The sequence below is a fragment of the Mastomys coucha genome, unplaced genomic scaffold (assembly GCF_008632895.1).
Source record: "Mastomys coucha isolate ucsf_1 unplaced genomic scaffold, UCSF_Mcou_1 pScaffold7, whole genome shotgun sequence".
NCBI classification, from domain to species: domain Eukaryota; kingdom Metazoa; phylum Chordata; class Mammalia; order Rodentia; family Muridae; genus Mastomys; species Mastomys coucha.
The window spans coordinates 56206821-56227380 of NW_022196913.1; the positions used below are offsets into that span (position 1 = coordinate 56206821).

Sequence of the window (20560 nt, forward strand, 5' to 3'; positions counted from 1 at the left end):
CTCTTCCCAGCTCACCCTCCCACATCTCATCCTCCCATCCATCCTGCCAGCTCATCCTCCCATCCATCTTATCTCATCCTCCCATCCATCTTCCCATCTCATCCTCCCATCCATCCTATCTCATCCTCCCATCTCATCCTCCCATTCATTCTCCCATCTCATCCTCCCATCCATCCTCCCATCTCATCCTCCCATCTTGTTCTCTTATCCATCCTCCCATCCATCCTATTTCATCCTCCCATCCATCCTCCCATCTCTTCCCAGCTTATCCTCCCACATCTCAATCTCCCAGCCATCTTCCCATCTCATCCTCCCATCTTGTACTCTTATCCATCCTCCCATCCATCCTATCTCATCCTCCCATCCATCCTATCTCATCCTCCCATCCATCCTATCTCATCCTCCCATCTCATCCTCCCATCCATTCTCCCATCTCATCCATCCATCCATTCTCCCAGCCATCTTGCCATCTCATCCTCCCATCTCATCCTCCCATCTTGTCCTCCTATCCATCCTCCCATCCATCCTATTTCATCCTCCCATCTCTTCCCATCTCATCCTCCCATCTCATCCTCCCACTCTCATCTTCCCATTCACACTCCCATCTCACACACCCTAGTCATTGGTATTGCAGGTGTGCAGCACAGACAAGCTTGTTGTTAAACTCTTACTGTGCCTGATTCCCACTTAAAGTCTACGGGAGGTACGTATGCACTGCAAACAAACAGCTGTCGGGTCTACAGCTCTGTACATCAGTGAATCTTCAGCCATTCCCCTCCTGTAAGTCGGGATAACAGCACTGTATCTTGAGCTGCCGCTGACCATGACCTTAAAAAGAAATGAAAGCAGAGGCTACAGGCCCATCTCTCAGTTACAAACGGCAGACCCAAGGACCAACGAGGGGACTTAAAAGTTTGTCGAGCATGCATGAGGTCTGGAGATTGGATCCCCAGAGTTCATGTAAATGCTGGGTGGGCATTGCAGCCCATTTGTAATTCTAGCTTGAGAAAGCACAGGTGAGATCCCCAGACACTCCGAGTTTGGTTGAGACACCGTGCTTCAACAAGGAAGGTGAAAGAGAATTCTAGAATGATTCATGAAGCAACCTCAGGCCTCTACATCCACATAAAACACACACATACATGAAAACACATATACACATGCATAGGTACATACAACACACAACACATATATACATGCATAGACAACACACACACAGAGCCAGGTCCCCTTACTTGGGTCCTTCCTGAGTACCACCCAGAATTGGGGCAAAACAAACAAATAAACAAGTAAATAAAATGGATCTTCATACTCAGATCCACAGAATTACTTAGGATCCCATGGGGATGAGAAATCGGCCTCTGTCCCAATGGCTCCAGCCACACTGGTGTCACATGGGGACCAGGTTCTGTACACAGTGTCCCCTCCTCCCTGACACACTCGCTGGTTTCCAAGAAACCTCACTCCAAGGACATCCAGATGAAACCACCTGGACACCTGGTGTCAACAAAGCCTGAGGATAAACTCAGCCCGCAGCAGCATCAGTGCTTGACCACGTCAGCCCCGAGGAACCTTCACTTCTACTGCGTCTGAGGGTGGGTTAAGAAATCACTTGCATTTTAATCCAAATAAGAGCATCTGCAAGATTACACAGGATCCATAAACATACACAGACCTGCTCCTCCCAACTCCTGGTCGCCAGCCATCTCTCTCTGTATACAGCAATGCAATAGTCTGAACACTGTGAACCCCGTTTCAAGCTGTTGTTCTTTTTTTTTCAAGATCAGACACGCTGAAGCTGCCATGGAAACCAAGGAGCTTCAGGAACCACGTATGGCCTCTTTAAATAGCTACACTTTTGTACCTTCAAAGTTGGACAATTCCCAGAGCACCCTGGTCCAGGGCAAAGGTGCAGGCATGTGAATGATCAAGCCATGGCCCTCAGGCCTGGCCTGTCCCTTGCAGAACAGGAAATGGCAAGATGGGGTTGTCCCCTAACTGCCACATACTTGTGGGTAAATCTTCCTCCGGTGAGAAGCCAAGCCAGGGTTAAAGCTAGCAATTCTAATTTCAAGTCAGAGGTGGTATCCTGCCTTTGAAAGTACCAGTCAGTAACTCCAAGAACAGAGGCTCTTGCTTCAGGACCTGAGGCTGGGACACTATGGACCGTGAAAGGTTCTATCACACTAACACCCCATTGTCACTGAGGAAACTCACTGAGTCAAGATCCCCAGTGGTCCTGCCAGTTTCTCAGAACTTTCAGGCAGAAGATAGTTTAGCCACAAACTTCAACCAACCACAAACTACCCAGAAAGACCTGGCTTCCTGAGAAATAGCTAATTAAAGGCTTGCCAGGAAGCCCAGAGACAGGGTATCTTAGTTAGGGTTTTACTGCTGTGAACAAACACCATGACCAAGGCAACTCTTAAAAGGACAACATTTAGCCGGGCGGTAGTGGCGCACGCCTTTAATCCCAGCACTTGGGAGGCAGAGGCAGGTAGATTTCTGAGTTCAAGGCTAGCCTGGTCTACAAAGTGAGCTCCAGGACAGCCAGGGCTATACAGAGAAACCCTGTCTCGAAAAACAAATAAACAAACAAAAAAAAAAAAAGCAGAAAAACAAAAGGACAACATTTAATTGGGGCTGGCTTACAGGTTCAGAGGTTCAATCCATTATCATCAAGGCAGAAACATGGCAGCATTCAGACAGGCATGGTGCAGGTAGAACTGAGAGTTCTACATCTTCATATAAAAGCTGCTAGCAGAATACTGACTTCCAGGCAGCTAGGGTGAGGGTCTTAAAGCCCACACCCACAGTGACACACCTACTCCAACAAGACCACACACACTCTGGGCTGAGCATTTACAAACCAACACACAGAGAACCCTGAGGCCTGAACCCTAAGCTGCCTGCCTGTGGGTTAGGACCGGTCTTCTAGACCCCAAAGTTCTGTGGCATTGTCTGTGAGCCTGACTTGGAAAGGACGCAGGACACAGGCTGACTCCAGTCTACGAGCAAAAGCCTGATGTCAAGAGCCACCTGTTCACAGCCCTGGTACAGAGTCCTCCCTGCCAGTCCCTAAGGCCGGCTCCTCCCACTCACTGGCTCATTCATTATTATCTAATTACTCTTCCCCAAACTCAGCCCCAATGTGAAAGGAGGCAGCAGAAACCCCTCCTCCATCAGCCCTGGCACCCTCCCTGCACCCAGCCCTCTGATCTCCTGGCAGCTCCTCTCCGAGCCTCTGCAGATGCCAGCACACCAGGGTCTCTGTGTTTCAAGGGAATTATTTATGGTTGGATGAACCATCCAGTATAAAGGTCAGATAAGTGCACGCCAGGGAGCAAGAGGATAACTTCAGCAGCTCACAACAGGAGGAAAGACTGCAACTTACATAAACATTTTCCCCAGAAAAAGGAAACAGAATAGCAAAGCTCAGTGAGTGGCTCTCTGTTCAGTGCCCCTAGTGTGTGTAGCCCTGGCCCGCTGGTCAGGAAAACTAAGCTTCACTGGGGGACAAAAGGATTCACTTAAAGCAACAGCGAAGGAGTTACTCATGACCAGAGGCAGTTACTGGCCCCTGAATGTAACACCAGCTGCAAGACAGGCACAAAGTCCCAGTGAAGTGAACGGTCAGGCAAAACGTGAGGCTCAGCCTATAAGAGCCACAGTGGGTAACCCCACCAAGCAGCCAGCCAGAACCTTTATCCATGCCTCGCTGGCCCGGTGACTTATGGGTATGAATATGGAGCTCTGCCTGCTCCTGGGCCAGGCTTCCCGAGCAGGCTAACTCCCTGTTCTTGTCCTCTTTGCTCAAACTCCCTCCATGACCTAAGCAGGACATCTACCTGTACCTGAAAGCCTGCCCAGGCCACCGTGACTGTGGATCCCTTTGGAGCAGAACTTGACTATGTAGGGAAGTCCCCATGAGCAGAGAGGACAGTCTGCTGGGAGAGGAAATGGCTAGAAACTATCTGGGGACATCCACAGCCTCTGGGACAGACAGTGTGACCAGGGACAAGACATCCGAACAGCTGGCTTCTGGAGAAACTCGGACACAATCTGTGGCATCATGCTGAATACTCCTGCATCCTCCCCAGATAGGCTAGCATCGCCAGAGAGCAGCACTTCTAGAACTAGCCAAGAACAGACTTCTAGAAAATGAGTTCAGTAAGCCTCCTAATGAACAGAGCCTGCAAAATGTAGGGAAGAGTCCAGAGTGCAGGGCTCAGCTTTCTGTACAGGTCACGCATATACATGTGTGCACATGTGCAAATAGGTGCTCACGCAAGCACGCACATTTGCATGTACATGCACACACTGGCCCACAAACATGCACACATGTGTACACACACGGAAGCAGGTGTCCACATGCATACACACTGACTGATGCACAAGCACGTATATGCATGCTTACAAGCATGCAAGCACAGGAAGACCCACCCCACCACAGATGCCACTTTAGGCTCCCAGGAGCCACCCCATAGCATGGAGACAGCCAACCTTCCTCAGCAGTGCCTGAGGAGCAAAATGCACCCAAGAAAACCAGTCAGGGAAGCAGCAGATTGGACAGACACCCACCAAGAGCCAACAGAGGTGGGGTGCGTGCAACACGCCCTCTGAAGGCTGGGTGCTGCTGCCCAGCATGACACAGAACCTAAGCATCTATGGCAGAGCAGTGAGCAAAGAGAAGAAGCTGCAGAAACCACTACAACGTGAGCAGGAATCTGGGGACGTGTGTGTGCGCGCGCGCATGCATCAATCAGGAGCAGACACACGTCTGAAAACGGTAGCAAAGGGTGGGGAAAGCAAGCTGTTAATGGCAAGGACCCAGATCAGGGAGGAAGCGTATTGCTTTCTTTCCCCTTTTCTAAAATAATAAAAACACCATAAAAATAAAGGAGAAGTGACTCAGTGCTTCTTGCTTCCTGTTCACACTGGATCCCACGAGGACTCTTCAGAGATCCCCATCAACCCAGAGAAAGGCTGACCTCGGCTTTTATTTCTTTCTTTAATATTATTTTATTTTTGTTTCCACAGCTTCCCACTCCGGCAAGAGGAGCTACGGTTTCCATTTTCCTGCAGATAAAGCTCCACTGGAAAGAATGACAGAGTGGGTGACTAACCCCCATGGTCTGTGCTAAGCCCTGTTCCCACTTCCCAGGCCACCCACCCGAAGTCCAGCCCAGAAAGGCCCACGATCAACGAGTGAGTGTGACCTTACCAAAAGACCTTTGCTAAAAGGTTCTTTGTAGATGTGCCTCAGTAGATCTCAAAGTGAGACATCTGGGTGGGTCTTAAGGCTAGACAAGTATCCTTATTATATACAAAAAAGAAACACATGAAGTGGCCATGTGACAAGGCAGAGATGGCAGTGATTTAGTCAGCCAGCCATACCAGAGGCCATGTGACAATGGCAGACAGGACAGTTCCCTGCTCTGCTCACACCTTACCCTTGCCTGTAGAACTACAACAGCAATGACCAATCATTCTGTCATTCTGTCACAGTGGTCACGGGAGACTCTTCTTTTTTTTTTTTTTTTTTTTTTGGTTTTTCAAGACAGGGTTTCTCTGGCTATCCTCAAACTCAGAAATCTGCCTGCCTCTGCCTCCCAAGTGGTGGGATTAAAGGCATGCGCCACCACTGCCCAGCTACGGGAAACTCTTAAAGGAAAGGGACCACTGCCTTTGAGGTCAGTGTCCACACGCAGCATGATGCAAAAATAGCCACCTTCCCTGAAGCCTGTGGAGGGTCTCCTGTGTGCTCTCGCCCCACACCTTCCCTGTCCAACATCTGTGCATAGCACCGCTGCCGCCCTCCCCCGCTCCCAGGGAGCTGCCGCCTCTTCTCTGGTCTGTCATGACGACCTGGCAAGTGACATTCTACATGTCACTACACTCAACCCTTGGTGCAGAGAGCACACCCAGGAGCATCCCCCATGTGAGATGGTTAGTGTGGTCCACTTGACCAAGCAGAGGAGAAAGACCTCTGTGCGGGCGGCTGTGGGGAGTATCCTGATTACATTAACTGAATGGGTAAGACCATCTTAACTGGGGGGAGGGGAGCATTTCCTGGACTGTATAAAATGGAGACAGTGAGCTGAACACTAATGAGCTTCCATCAGTCTCTGTTCCGATGGTGGCTATGATGTGACCCGCTGTTTGAAGTGCCACTCACCCCGAATTTGTCACCACAACGAACTATACCTTGGAAGGTAAGCTAAAACAAGCCCATCCAAGTTGCTTTTTAAAATATATTTATTTTATTTATGAATACACCATTGCTCTCTCTTCAAACACCCCAGAAGAGGGCATCAGATCTCATTACGGATGGTTGGGAGCCACCATGTAGTTGCTGGGAATTGAACTCAGGACCTCTGGAAGAGCAGTCAGTGCTGTTAACCGCTGAGCCACCTCTCCAGCTCCCTCAAGTTGCTTTTGTTGGAGTATCTGAACCAACAGGAAGAGAAACTAGGACACCAAACAAGGCTGGGAGAGATGGATGAAAGTGGCCACACTGTGCTAGGTAGCTATCCTCACCAAACTGAAACAGTCTCTCCCTGGGGAGGCTAAGAAGACTCAAGAAGCTCACAACTCACGCTGGATGGCACCCGATGAATGGAAACTGAGGCTGACTCCTGTCTACACACACACACACACACACACACACACACACACGCACACACACACGCACGCATACGCACACACACACACACACACACACACACACACGCACACACACGCATATGCACACCTGGGTTCTCTGCAGTGGGTTCTGTCTGTGCTGTCATGCAGACACTCCTAAGTTACAGAAGTCATGGTACTTCAGAGATTTTGGTTAGAGATCGAGCTTGTAAGAGACAGCAAGGTGAGCGGAAGCTCTTCGAGTACTCAGCAAAGTGTCACAGGCTGACAGATGCCCAACAGACACATTAGGGGCACACCACAGGATTTGCATCCAGGCAGGCATGGCGCAGGAGGAGCTGCAAGTTCTATATTTTCATCTGAAGGCTGCTAGTGGAAGACTGACTTCCAGGCAGCTACGACGAGGTCTTAAGCCTATACCCATAGTGACACACCTACTCCAACAAGGCCACACCTCCTAACAGTGCCACTCCCTGGACCAAGCATATCCAAACCATCACAAAGGTGATTGTGAGCCACCAAATATGGGGTGCAAGAAACAGAATTCTGGTGGTCCTTGGCAAGAGCGGCAAGTGTTCTTTCCTCCTGAACTATATCCCTGGATTCCAAGACTGGACAGGCAGCACTTTGATGCAGGCATCACTTTGATGAAGGGTCCGGGGACTTTGAGGAAGGGCCAGAGGATTAGCCGTAAAGCCTTGAGAGCCTATGGGTTGAATGGCAGCTTCATTATGCTTGAGAAGGAAGCAAGAACAACATGCCCCTTCCAGGTCAGGGACCACGTCTCCCATTAGCTTACGACAGTCGGTGATCAGCAAGCACTGCTGTTTGCAGGCCAGGTATGCCTGCCAGGTGCTGACCCCTGGGACAGGTATACAGAGGAGAGGCTGAGAACTGGCCACACCCAATCACTCTTCAGGTAGAGGACAGCCATAAGGACAAGGTCCTGACATCTGAAATCTGCCTTTCAGGTCAGCTCTGAACAAGCAGTGGGCTGGAGAGATGGCTCAGTTGGTAAACTGCTTGAAGCTCAAGCGTGAGGATCTAGTCCAGTTGCCCCCCCACCCACCCATGTGAAAAGCCAGAAGCAGTAGCAAATGCCTGTAACCCCCATTGCGCCTGGAAGACTGGATCTCCAGCATCGCAGCTCATCTCTGTGAGGATGTACCCCTTCTACTTAGTACCCAGAGGAGAAGCTACTACAAGGGCCTTGTGTGGCACAGCGCCATGCTCCATGTCCTGAAGCAACAAAGAGGTCCTCAGCCACTGCTTAGCTGGGGATGGCACCAGTGAGCACAGCACCCAGACTGGTGAATGCAAAGCCTCCTTCCATCTTTAGCAGCTCTAACGTAAGCGTGAGAAAATGCTTCAGAATAGTCCAGACCCAAAGGATTCAGGCGGAAACACCCTAGTGACAACAGCAGTTACTCCGGAGATAGGGTCTCTGGTGGCTGTCCCCTGAAATAGAGGACACCATACACCCGAGCCCTCTGTGCACCATCATTTCTACCCTCCCCCCACCCCCATCTCGTGTTTGTGCATGTATGTATGTATGTATGTGTGTGCACGCGCATGTGCGTGCACTGGGGAGAGAGAGGATTTAAAGGTCAGCTTAGGTGTTGTCTTAGTCAGGGTTTCTATTCCTGCCCAAAACATCATGATCAAGAAGCAAGAGGGAGAGGAAACGGTTTATTCAGTTTACACTTCCACACTGCTGTTCATCACCAAAGGAAGTCAGGACAGGAACTCACACAGGGCAAGGACCTGGAGGCAGGAGCTGATGCAGAGGCCATGCAGGAGTGTTACTTACTGGATTGCTCTCCCTGATTTGCTCAGCTTGCTTTCTTACAGAACCCAGAACTACCAGCCCAGAGATGGCACCACCCACAATGGGCTGGGCCCTCCCTCCTTGATCACTAATTGAGAACTGCCTTACAGCTGGATCTCAGGGAGGCATTTCCTCAAGGGAGTCTCCTTTCTCTGTGCTAACTCCAGCTTGTGTCAAGTTGACACACAAAACCAGCCAGTACAGGTGTCATTCCTCAGTCTCCACCATCTTTTAATTAATGAATTAATAAAATTTATCTATTTTATCTATTAGTGTGTAGCCGTCAGGCACTCGGTTCTCCTTCCACCTTGTGGGTCCCAGGGATGGAACTTAGGTCACTGTGCCTGGTAATAAGTTCCTTTACAGGCTAAGCCATATCCAGATTTCAGACTGTGTTTTGAGACAAAGTATCTCACTAAGACTCATCCATTAGGCTAGGCTGGCTGGCCAGTGAGCTCCTGGGCCACCTGCATCCACGGTTCCTCCAGGCGATCTTTATATGAAGCTTCTAGGGACCAAACTCAAGTCTTCCAGCTCACACGGAGCCCCTCCCCAGTCTGAGCCCCCACCATTTCCATAATGAGAATTCTGGGCTGTGCCTTCCAAGCGCTGCAGAAATGACTCTGCTCATTTCACACAACAGTCTTTCCTGCTGAAATAAAATCCATGTCCTCCCGCTCACGGAGTCACAAGCTGTTACTTTGTATATAAATGGGAATCTGTGGACTCCCCAACAGGCTCTTCTGAGATGGGTATCTACTTTAAAGATTGGCTCTGACCACCTCCCTGGTTGGGCCCAGCTGTGGGGAAAGCCAGACAGACAGACAGTGGCTGGGGATGATCTTTTCCATGCCCGACATGATAGACAAAGCTGGGGGGGGGGGTCACAGAAGCGGGAGGAGGGAGCTGGTGATTTCTCCAGATTCCACACTTGAAACCCAAGCCGCTGGCTGCCCTCTGCCTTCAAACACAAGCAGAGATCCAATTCCGCCTGCTCAGAGCTCAGCTGTGACCCAGTTTCTGGAGCGAGATCCAAGCACAAACCGGCAATAGCTCCGATTTTGCTGTTGGCTCTGGGGGTCCGAGGCACCCGAGGGCCTACGGATAAGCCAGATGAGGAGTAAACCAGGTGAAGGAGCTTGATCATAGTGAGTTACCATAGAAACCCGACCTGTACCCAGAGGACGCATGCTAACTCTATGCAGAACCTGTCCAAACGACACGCTAAGACAGTTTTTGCAACACAGGATGAAAACTTTTTTTTTTTAAAGTTAAATGCAATGGAGGGGCCTGTGAAGACGGTTGGGAAAGTGCTTTGTAAACACAAGGACATAAGTGCCATCCCCAGAACCCAGGTCACAAAAAGCTGGGCATGGTGGCATGTGCTTGTAAACCTAGCACTGAGGAGGTAGATCCAGATGGATCCCTCAGGCTTGCTGGCCAGCCAATCTGGTCTAATCTAGCAAGCCCCCTGGCCAGTAAGAGACACTGTCTCAAAAAGGGGGGGAGGGGGCTGGCAACTGAGGAATGACACCACACATGGATGGCATGCGGGGCCTCAGCACCCTAGTGACCTCAGTCTCTCTGCTTCCTGGCTGAGGAACACCCCCCCTCCCCCAAGAATAAGTTTCCTATGCTGTTCTGTTATCAAGGTCTTCAGCTATAAAGGGTTGATAAGAGCCTCGCCAGGTTGAGGGGTGCGGTAGGGACCCCCCAGAATGGGCAAAAAGCCCTGGGCGCATCATACACAAAAGCCACCATGAACCACAGGATCGGTCTTACCTGTTCCTGATGGCCACTTCTGATCCCACCCTTACTAGTCATTGCTCAGAAATGAAGTCTTTTTAAAAAAAGAATTAATTTATGTATGTGTGCGCGCATGCATGAGCGCACATGTTGACAATGTGGAGGTCAAGGGCTGTCAGGAGTCAATTCTCTATCCACCTTGGGTTCCAGGGATGGAACTCGGGTCATCATACCCTGCATGGCAAGGGCTTTTACCACTGAGCTATTCCGCCAGCCCTTTCTACACATGGATCCCAGCTAAGGTAAGTGTAGGAGTGGGAGGCGCCAGACTCCATGCCATAAACTATCAGCTGTGTTCACCCAATATCCTGGAAACCTGTGTAAGAACAAAAAAAACCCAGCCCTGGCTGCCAGCGCTAGGCTAGGATCTGACTTCAAACATGCCCAGGAAAGCATGGAATTCTGGGAACTGAGTGATGACTCCATGCTGACAGGCACTGACTCCCAGAGCGGAACTTTCACAGGGGAGAAGGTACTGTCCTCACGTTTTACCACATTAAATCATGTAATTTATCAGAACCCAACCTAGCAGAAACAGACCATCTAAAGAGCAAGAAATCAATTTCATTATTAAAAGCCTCACCAAGAAGAAAACCTCGGACTCTGGTGGCTTCATGAATGCATCCATACTTTGAAGAGAAGAAAAAAAAATAATATTGAGCCCACAAAAACATTTGCCCCATTAAGAGTGCTACAAATCTTAAACCCAGCAATACAGAACTGTCTCTTCACTGTGGTTCTGGTTCCCACAGTTTCCATTATCCAACATCAACCAGAGTCTAGAAATACTACACAGAAAATTCCAGGATAAATAGCTCATCACCATTAACTATACCATAGGCTGTTCTTGGAGCAGGGGCTGCATTCCTTTGTGCAGTGTGTCCACCCTGTATATGGCACCCTCCTGTTAGCCACTCTGCAGTTGCTTCAGCTAGCGACTTAACTACTACAGCTGCCCTGTGCCTTTACTCAGGAATGGTCCTCGCCAGCAGTGATGTACCAACAACTCACAACCATCTCCCTGCCTCAGTTTCTTGGAAGCTGCAGTTACAGCTGTGGTCAGCATCCAGCTGCGTGGGTTCCTTCTACATGAAAGTACAATAAAGCACCCTGAGAAAGGCAAGGACCACATTCTCAAAACGGCCAATACACTGCGGTGCTGGAATTGGCCAATTTTATTATTAATTTTGCTAATCTCCGTGTCTAATGTAGGAAAACTTCTTCATAGGTATATACATAAAAAGTAGACTTATAGATATGCACCATGGTAATTCCCGACACTCACGGAATCCTAAAATTCACCCATCATGTATAAGAGATACTATAAGAACTCAAAAGAGCAGGTAATACAAATAGCAGGCCTGTAACTTCAGCTTCTCAGGAGGATCAAAGGTTCACGACCAACAGCTCAAGCAACTTACGGAGACCTTGTCCCCAAACAAGTGACTAGAAAGGCGGCCAGACGTTAGTGTGGTGTTATAGTGCCTGCTAAGCAGGTAGATGGTCCTAGGTTCAAACTCAGGACAGACTGGTCCATGGACACGTCTGTAAGGATTTGCCTTGATTGCTAACTGAAGTGAGAGGGCCTGTGGACAGCACCATCTCCTCCGTAGGTGCTCCTGGGCTTTCTAAGAAAACTAGTCAAGCATACCTTGCCATGCCTCCTGCTTCAGCTTCTGCCGACTTTTCCTCCAAAAGACTGTATAACCTGGAAGCAGAAGCCAAAAAGCTCTGCCCTCCCCAAAGAGGCTGTTGGTCATGTGACACAAACACACTACAACCCAGAACAGCTCAGCCGCTAACATCAAAGTTAACAACACATTAAATGTCCACCTGAGCCTTCCCTGGAGGTTCCAGACAGCAACATAAAAGGTACCAGGGGCAGGGGTGGAGGGGGAATGGCCAGAGGACCTGGATTCCCAGGCAGCGCATGACCACCTATAACTCCAGTTCTAGGAATTCCAATGCACTCCTTTGGCCTCTGAGGGACCGAGCAAAGGACACATTCATATCACATCTAAAGACAATACATTGAAGCCAGGCACAGAGATGCACACATACAGCCCTGGCATTCAGGAGATGGAGACAGCAGGATCAGGAAGGAGCTCACAGCCATTCTCAGCCTCAAAGCCAGCTTGGGCTTCAGGAGGGCCTTCCTTACAAAGAAATAAAAAATGAGTGAGCTGGACTTTAAAAAAAGTCTGCCCTTTGAAAGATATCGCGAATAAAATAAAAACACCAACACGGAAAAATCTGACAGATTCTAGTTTGGAACTGGAACTCTTCTGACCCAAATGAGACAAATGATCCAGTTTAAATGTGAACAACAAAGCCAAGCAGTGGCGTACGCCTCTGATTCCAGTACTCGGATCTCTGTGTGTTCGAAGCCAGCCTGGTCTACAGAGTGAGATCCAGAACAGCCAGGGCTACACAGAGAAACCCTGCCTCAAAAAAACAACAAAGTGAACGATGAACCTAAGCAGCAACTCCTCAAAGGAAGGAAACACAGATATTAAGGGGAGCCTCAGAACTAGAATCTCCCCCCGTCCCTTACTGCAACACCCCACTAGAATAACTTACAGATAGACTGACAACAGTGTCAACAAGCCAAATAAGCACATAGGAATTGCTGCATCTCCTGCATGGGAGGATGAAAAAAACAAAACAAAACACATAACTGTCATTAAAGATGCTACCAGGTTCTTCAAAAGGCCACACACAAGCACACACAGACACACAGTACAAAACCCCGAGACTCGGGACTAGGGAGTGACCCAGACTACAGGAGAAAAAACACAACCCCAGTAAGATTTGTCTAAGAATGCACAGGGTACTTCTGTATATTAGTCACTGTGACCAAGTATACTTAGGGAGCTGGAGAGGTAGCTTAGCGGGTCAGAGTGCTTGTTCTGCAAATCCGAGGACTGGACTTTGAAATGGGAAAAGCTGGGCACTGTTAGAGATGCCTGTAACCGGGCTTGGGGGTTATAGACAGGGGAATCTTGAGAACTTGCTGGCTACCTAGCTAACCAAAGTGGGGGGCTTCTGGTTTATTAACAGACTCAGTCTCAAGACAAGAATGCAAAGGGAGACAGAGGAAAACAACCTGTCCTGGCTTCCAGAGAAGCATGCAGAGGGGCATGTACCATGCAACACACACACACACACACACACACACACACACACACACACACAATCCTTTAATAGCATCTTGTGATGCAATAACAATATTACACAATCAGCAGCAGCTATTATGTTTTATCACCTAGCATACGAAATGAGGATGGAGGTAGGCGTTGGGGAGGGTGTCAATCCACAGCACTAAAAAACAAACGAAAACTAGAACTAGAAGCCCTGTAAAATCAAGCAGTAACATCCCATCCCTCTCCAGACCCCAGGTAACTGTTGATGTTTCTGGCCCTCAGGCTCAGCCTCCTGTACTGACATTTTGTACACAAAAATCTTGAGTCACATTGTCTTAGCTGTGGCTACTTTTATTTAGCTCAGTGTTTCTTTTTTTTTTCTTTTCAGTTCAAGTTCTTTTAATATTTAAATACAAAAAGTGAGCGCTGACTTCTTTTTTATACATACGCAGGTCTAAGAGCCAAGCTCTGCAGAGGAGCTGAGTGGCGCTCTGCCCAGTCCCCCTCTGGCTAGCGCTCCAGCCAGCCTCCCTTCTCTCCAGCACACACAGGGATGGATTCCTGGTGTCTGTTCTGTACTACAGGTGTAATGGATGTTGTCAGTCCCACACTGCTTACATGTCCTAGAGATTTCCATTTTTAAAAAAGGCCTTATGGTCAGGGGTACTTACTTCTTTCCCACAATGGGCACGTAAGAACTTCCTTAGGAGCAATTTATTAAAAGAGAGTGGGATAACCTTCCACATGGCTATACTCCAGCATCGGAGTGAGAACAGGAAGGAAGTGAGGGCATTCATTAGGAAGGGCATAGGTGTACCTGGGGTCTCTCCATGAGAAACAGAGAAACTTCCCACGTTCAAATAGATCGATATGCGAGGTTTAAAAAAAAAAAAAAGAATAAAAAAGTTCAAACAATGAGCAGTTCAAACACAAATGAATTTCAAAGTTCTCCCACAAGGACAAATACCGAAGTAAGAATCTAGATCTTTCCAGGAAGTGGAGGTAGAGCCCCTGGCCTTCCTCCTGACAGCCCTGTGTTAGGCCCTAAAAGTATCTGCCTTTGCTGCAGTTACTGTTGTTGCTCCATATGCAACTTTTCTGTCTCAAAAACAACAGGAAGAACCAGGATCATGAAGGAAGGGGTCCCAATCCACAATGCTGTCCTGGATAAATCTGTACATCTTCTGAGCCACGAAGATCGAGAGATCAAAGGTGGCGCCAGCAGCTGACCGGACCCTCTCGGGAAACATCTCCGTCAGACCCCAGGGTCTCTCCGGATAGGGTCTCATCTAGCTCGTCATCATCGTCTTCTTCCAGCTCCTCCTCGGCTTTCTCTGCCTCGGCTTTCTCGGCCTCGGCTTAGGCTCCCCCACGCCGGCTGCAGCGAAGGCGGCAGCCATGGCTGTAGGACACCGGAAGTGGAGACCCCGGCGTTTCAAAGTTCGGCTGTATTGTAACAAGAATCAGTGTTCCAGTCCTTTCTAAGGCTGACTAATATTCTGTGCCTGCATACAGCCCATCTGGCTGACCCACTTCATCCACTGATGGACAACTGGGCTATTTCTACATCTGCTGTCTTGTGAAGGGTGCTATAAACTGTGGGAAGCTTTTGTTTACTCCCTACTTCCGATCCTTTTAGGTATGGGCATAAAAGTGGAATTGCTGGATCACAAGGAATTTGGATCTGTATTTAACTTTCCAAGAAACTTCCATACTATTCCTCCAAACACCATCTTCCCCTCCTCCCAGCCATGTCCCAGAGTTCCACTTTCTCCAAGTCCTAACCAACAGCTGCTCTCTTCCAAACCCTGCATCAACATCATTCTAGTGCAGTGGGAGATGGGTCCCACAGTGGCCTTGGCTTGTATCCTCTAGTGACGAATGACACCGGCTCGCTGTCCTTGTGCTTCTCTTTGCAGGTTATCTGCCCTTCTGCTGTAAAGTTTTAGCCTCTAACCCTTTAACAGGAAACAATCCAAACACCTACCAAGAGAAGAGCAAACCAAGCACAGTACAGCCAGCCCCTCAAGCACTCTTCAGCATTAAAAAACTCTGCGCACTGACACCCAAGACTCACAGAAGCCTCCAGAGCCACAGTGCAGAGGTAGAGCAGAGATACACAACAGAGATCAACAGAGCAGCACAGCCTTCGTCTGCTGCTTTCTGAAAGTTCAGTTTCCAGTCAATCACAGTCCAAAAATACTGAATAGAAAAATTCCAGAAATGAATAATTCATAAGGTTTAAATGACACACAATTCCACCCCGCTGGCACTGTCTGCCTTCCCTTTCTGCAGAGTATCCACACAGTGTATCTCACTTGCCTACTGGTTACTAACCGGCATCAGTTACCAGATCAAACGCCACACCACAGGACTGTTCAGCTGCACTGCACCTTACGTTAGCTAAAAACAGCCCCAAACACCACAGTAATGAGGTTGGCAATCAAAGGGGCCAAAGAAAACATGGAAGATGCTTCCACACCACGAGCTGCACTACAAGTTTGCAAGTATGTTCACACTTCCACTAACACACACACACACACACACACACACACACACACACACACACAGAGGCTTCCACTTTTACCCTGTCCATCTGATACCCTCACACGACTATCACAGACTTGCACACTGACTCCCACACTTTACTCCCACACATTGGGACATGCATGCAGACAGTCAGGAACCCTGCCCATATCCCCACTAACTTCAACATACTGCTTACTCTTAAGGCTGTGTCTCCTAGTTGAGGGTAGTGCCTGACCCTGGTCCATGAGATGCCCCACCACCACCATTACCTACTCTACCTCTGGGGGGGGGGGGCGGACATCCTCAAGGACACAACGGTGCAGTCTGTATACACTTAAGAGACCACTTCCGTGCACAAGTGCCCACGTGTGTAAACAGGACCATTAAATGCACTGAACTGAAGGTTGAAGTTTCAAGTAAACCCTTACGCAGCTGTTTCATGTAAGCAATCAGCACAGCCGTCGACTATTAACTTTTAATTATGGAGTACTTTCAATGGTACACAACAGAAGCCAGGAAAGAGTACTGAGCTCAGGGATGCTCACCCAGACCCCTCCCTGATCTGACGCAGATCCCAAGCATCCTTGAGCATCCTGTGCACCCATGGTAACAACCACCACACAGTGATCATAAAGAAGGCCCTCATACCACTGTTCATGTAGCAAATGTCTGTTTCACCGCCTAGCTCTGACAAGGACTCCTGTTAGAGGCTTCAGGATGCCTGCAATCTCCAAGTGCCTCCTAGAAACCATTCGGAGAAAATATGCAACCCGGGTTCTTATGGGCAGTATGTGAGAGTTTAAACCAAATTACAAGCCCCCCCCCAAGATGTAAAGTGGGTCCTCCAGACCAGGGTCAGCAACAGATGTGCCATGGTGTAGCATCCCAGGGAAGCGCAATAGGGGCTCAGAGGGGAGCACAGCTGGAAATCAAGTGCCCAAGAGCAAAACAGCCACACCTGGCTCTTCCCCCAATTCCCTCTCCTTGGTGTCTGTTCTGGTAGAAGCCCAGCGGCTCACCCCTCCACGGACAAGGTTAACTCATATCTCCTAACAAATTGCCACTTCTTTCTACGTTTCCTCCGGTTACCCCTTGACAGACCAGGTTAACCCCATACCTCTTACGAGACTGCCACTTCTTTATGCATGTCCTCCAGACGAGAGAATTGCACTGAGGTCCAGCAAACCTCTCCTGCCACGTGCATAAGACCTTGCCTGACCAGCCCAGCTCTGGGCCACACCCTGAGTCACCCAGGGACAGCCATGTCTTCAACTGAGATTGCAGAGATGGGCAATCTCATACTGCAGCTGCCAAGCTTGGGATGGCGCTCAGCCAAGAGAACAAAAAGGACACCCTCCCCCCAACCACCCACCAGCCTGGGTAAATCCCATGGGTACCTCTAACCAGTACCTCTCACCAGCTAGTGGTCCTTCTGGGATCGTCACCCCTGGAGAGAAGTAAACTGGGTACCCGGGCACTCAGAAAGCTGATCTAGGAGGCCAGAGAGCAACCTGGGCCTGATCTGAAGTAGGAAAGGAGGTGGAAAGGGAGGAAGCTCCAAGGGAGGGGGACCCGCCCCCTGCTGGCTACTTCTAGCAGCTGCTTTTTTCCCAAGACCACCTTGGCATGACCACCAAAAGCTCATGCTATGGCTCCCTGGGAGCTGGGTGCCTAGGGAACTAGGGAACAAAGAGCCTGAGGGAATCAGAAGGGGGGACCTTTTCCAAGTCCTCTGAACCCAGCAAATTCTAAACATGAGGGAACAGTTTGCTTTAAACAACAACAATGAGGAAATTCCAAATCCTCTTCTAGGATATTGTAGTTAACCCAGGTAGAGGAAGGATGCCCTGGAGGGCTCAAACCCAGGACCCCTGACTCTAGGTCCATCGTAAACATAATCGAATCAAGCTAAAGGAAACTGTCCCCCTCCTCTCAGCCTTCCTAGCCCTCCCAGGGCAGGCTCCCTCCAGAAGCACCTTAAATGGCTGAAGAAAACCACTGATCTTCGAGATGCATTATTGATTGTGCTGTCCATTAGCACGCATTCCCACAGCATTGGCCCACCACACACCATGCCTGGGGTGGGGAAGGCCTGCTTGGACACTATCCATAAAGGACAACCTAGAGGAGCAACTGTCCACAAGTGGATGATATCACCAGACACACTGCCCTGGCCCCAGACCCGTCTGGATCCCTGAGGTCAGCATGGTCCATACTGGGCACCTCCATCCTCAGTCCAGGACAGGCAACCACCTGCCAAGACTCCAGCCACTGAGGAGGAGTCTCTGTAGGCAGACTATGCAACAGCCAGAAGTCACTGGAGTCTGTAGACAGAGGGACTTTGCAGCTCCATTTCAGAGGACAGACTTAAACAGGTCCATCACAGGAAGGCAGCCTCTGACTCTTGCCCTGGCTCCAGATGCAAGAATGGCAGAGCCACAACTGGTACAGGAAACCGGTTTCTATTTCTTTGGTTTACTCGCTGTGTGGACCAGCCAGACACCTGAGTCTTAAGGTCAGGACAGATGACAAGCCTTGCCCACAGCAACATCCCGGCTCACCATTCTAGCCATTCTGCTTCTCAACAGATGATCACTCTGACATAATGCACACAGACAGCAACGGTCAAACTGACAATCAGGCCATTATAGCCGCTACCAGGACCTACCCCCATCACTGCCCAAGGCTGCCTGCTTCTGGGTCTCTGTAAACATTCCCAAATAACCCTGCCTGGGCAGCCAAAAGACACGTCGGATGCCAGGGGCACATATGAGGTGGCAGGCCGCTAGTGTCATTTCACCCTCCTGGGAAGGAAACTTCCGTTTGGTAGTGCCTGGTAGACCTACAGCAGGGTCAGATGGCTGGCTACAAGCCCCGAGTCCAGTGAGAGGTTGGCCACCCACGGGCCTGGGCTGTGCTCCACACAGTGAGGGTTTTCAAAACAAAAAGCAGGGCAAGTTCAAGTGGCAAATGCCCCAGAACGTAGGGGCAGGCCTTCACCACATGCTTCATTGGAAGCAAGACTCGACATTTCACTCACAGAGAGGCTAAACCGAATACATAAAGACGACAGCTATGTGTTCAGCTCTGTTTTGTTTTTGTTTTGTTTGGGTTTTTTTTTTTTTTTGGCTTCCCCCCGCCCCCCCCAAGCCATAACTGGCTGAGCCCCAACAGAACCAGGCCCCTGCAAATCATCCGGCGCCAGCAACAGGTGCAGCTCGAGCTAAAGCTTGTGGTTCCGGGCGGTTCTAAAACAACTCGGCTCGAATCTTCCAGGAAGCCACCGCCTTGCAGTGCCCACTGCCCCGCGGTGGCGACCTTACCGCGGCCGCCCCTCGAGCCGCACCTGTCTGAGTGCACCGCGCCACATCCGGTGCACCCGAGCCAAGGCCTGGGAGACCGAAATAGAAGCCGGTTAGGCCGGGACTGGGAGCCCGGCTAGGGGCACCGGGCCTGACCAGGGAGGTGCAGCCCAAGGAGCCAGCAGCCGGGGATCCCAGCGCGCAGGGCCTGGCTGGGCAAGTCGCATCAGCTGCGCGTCCCGCGTCCCTGCCCCAGCCACCTGCCTGCCAGGGCCCGGCGGGAGCGAGGGAGGGGAGGCCGGGGAGGAATCCGGGCTGAGATGGAACTGCATAGAAGGTCCGGGAAACGCGGTGGAAATGTAGAGGGGAGCTGAGGGATCCGGGTGGGACTCAGAGGGGACCCGAAGGATCTCAGTGCAAATGCTGAGGGAGTCCGGGGGCATCCAGGTGGGAATACAGACCGGGTCCTAGAGGTGTGGGAGGATCAGGGGAGGAAGCTCAGAGAGGGATCCTGGGAACCCCGAGGGGGTCGCAGGAGAGGCTCCAACAGGGTTCCTAGGTTTGCCGCGGGGGCTCGCCGCGCTCCGCGCACCTGCCCAGCCCCGCGCGCGCTCCTCCTGCGCCGGCCCAGTAGCTTACCTGGAGCGCGCGTCCGACCCGTGGTGGCTGTCGGCGGGGGCCAGCCAGGCCAGCTCCGCGCCAAGAATGGCGGCGTTGGTGGCAGCGACGGCAGAGGGGGACGGCGCCAGGAGCTTGAGCCGGGGACGCCGGGAGACGCGGAGATGCTGCGGCGCGAGAGGGCGCGGAGGCCGGCGTGGGGAAGGAGGGCGCGGGGCAAGCGCGCAGGCCCCACCCCCTCTCCCTCCCTTCCCGCCTCCTCCCCTCCCCCTCCCGTCTCTTCCCTCCCTTCGCCCCTCCCCCTTCCTCCTCCTCCCTCCTCTTACCCTCAACCTCTCTCCCTTCTTCCTTGCCCTCCCGCGCCCCGCCCCTGTCTTCATCTACCCCAGTCTTTTTCTCCAGCTCCCCTCGTTTCCTCTCTCCCTCCCTTCTTTTCCTTCCCTATTTACCTTCCACCACCTCTTCCTCTTTTCCCCCAACTCCCTCATCCCTCGTCCTCCTCTCTCTCCCTCCCTCCCTTCCTTTCTCTCTCTCTCACTCTCTTTCTCACTCTCTCTCTTCCTTCCATCCCTCACCCTGTCCCACCCCAGGCCCTCAGGTCCTGACCCAGGGGCTCTTTCCTACCCAAGCCTGGTCTCTTGAAGAAAAAAAAAAAGGGGAGATTCCCAGCAAAAGGGGCCCTTTCCTTG

The 20560-nt window shown here is 50.7% G+C and overlaps 1 protein-coding gene, 1 long non-coding RNA gene and 1 pseudogene across 7 annotated transcripts in view; 1 reads left to right on the forward strand and 2 right to left on the reverse strand.

Moving 5' to 3' along the window:
- Sema4d (semaphorin 4D) overlaps positions 1-20138 on the reverse strand; it is a 108545-nt gene extending 88407 nt beyond the window's left edge. For 4 of the 6 annotated variants that reach the window (XR_004115385.1, XM_031359553.1, XM_031359552.1 and 1 more), the window contains exon 1: positions 19893-20109. The gene's annotated coding sequence lies outside the window, so the exon portion shown is untranslated. Of the gene's footprint in view, positions 1-19892 lie in introns of all 6 variants that reach the window. The other 2 variants (XM_031359547.1, XM_031359545.1) reach the window with 1 other exon arrangement.
- LOC116082686 lies at positions 4927-8130 on the forward strand. The gene is made up of 2 exons (XR_004115390.1): positions 4927-5208; positions 7617-8130. It is a non-coding gene; the product is annotated as an uncharacterized LOC116082686 (long non-coding RNA).
- LOC116082681 lies at positions 13788-17473 on the reverse strand (annotated as a pseudogene).
- Positions 20139-20560: the final 422 nt, after the last annotated feature.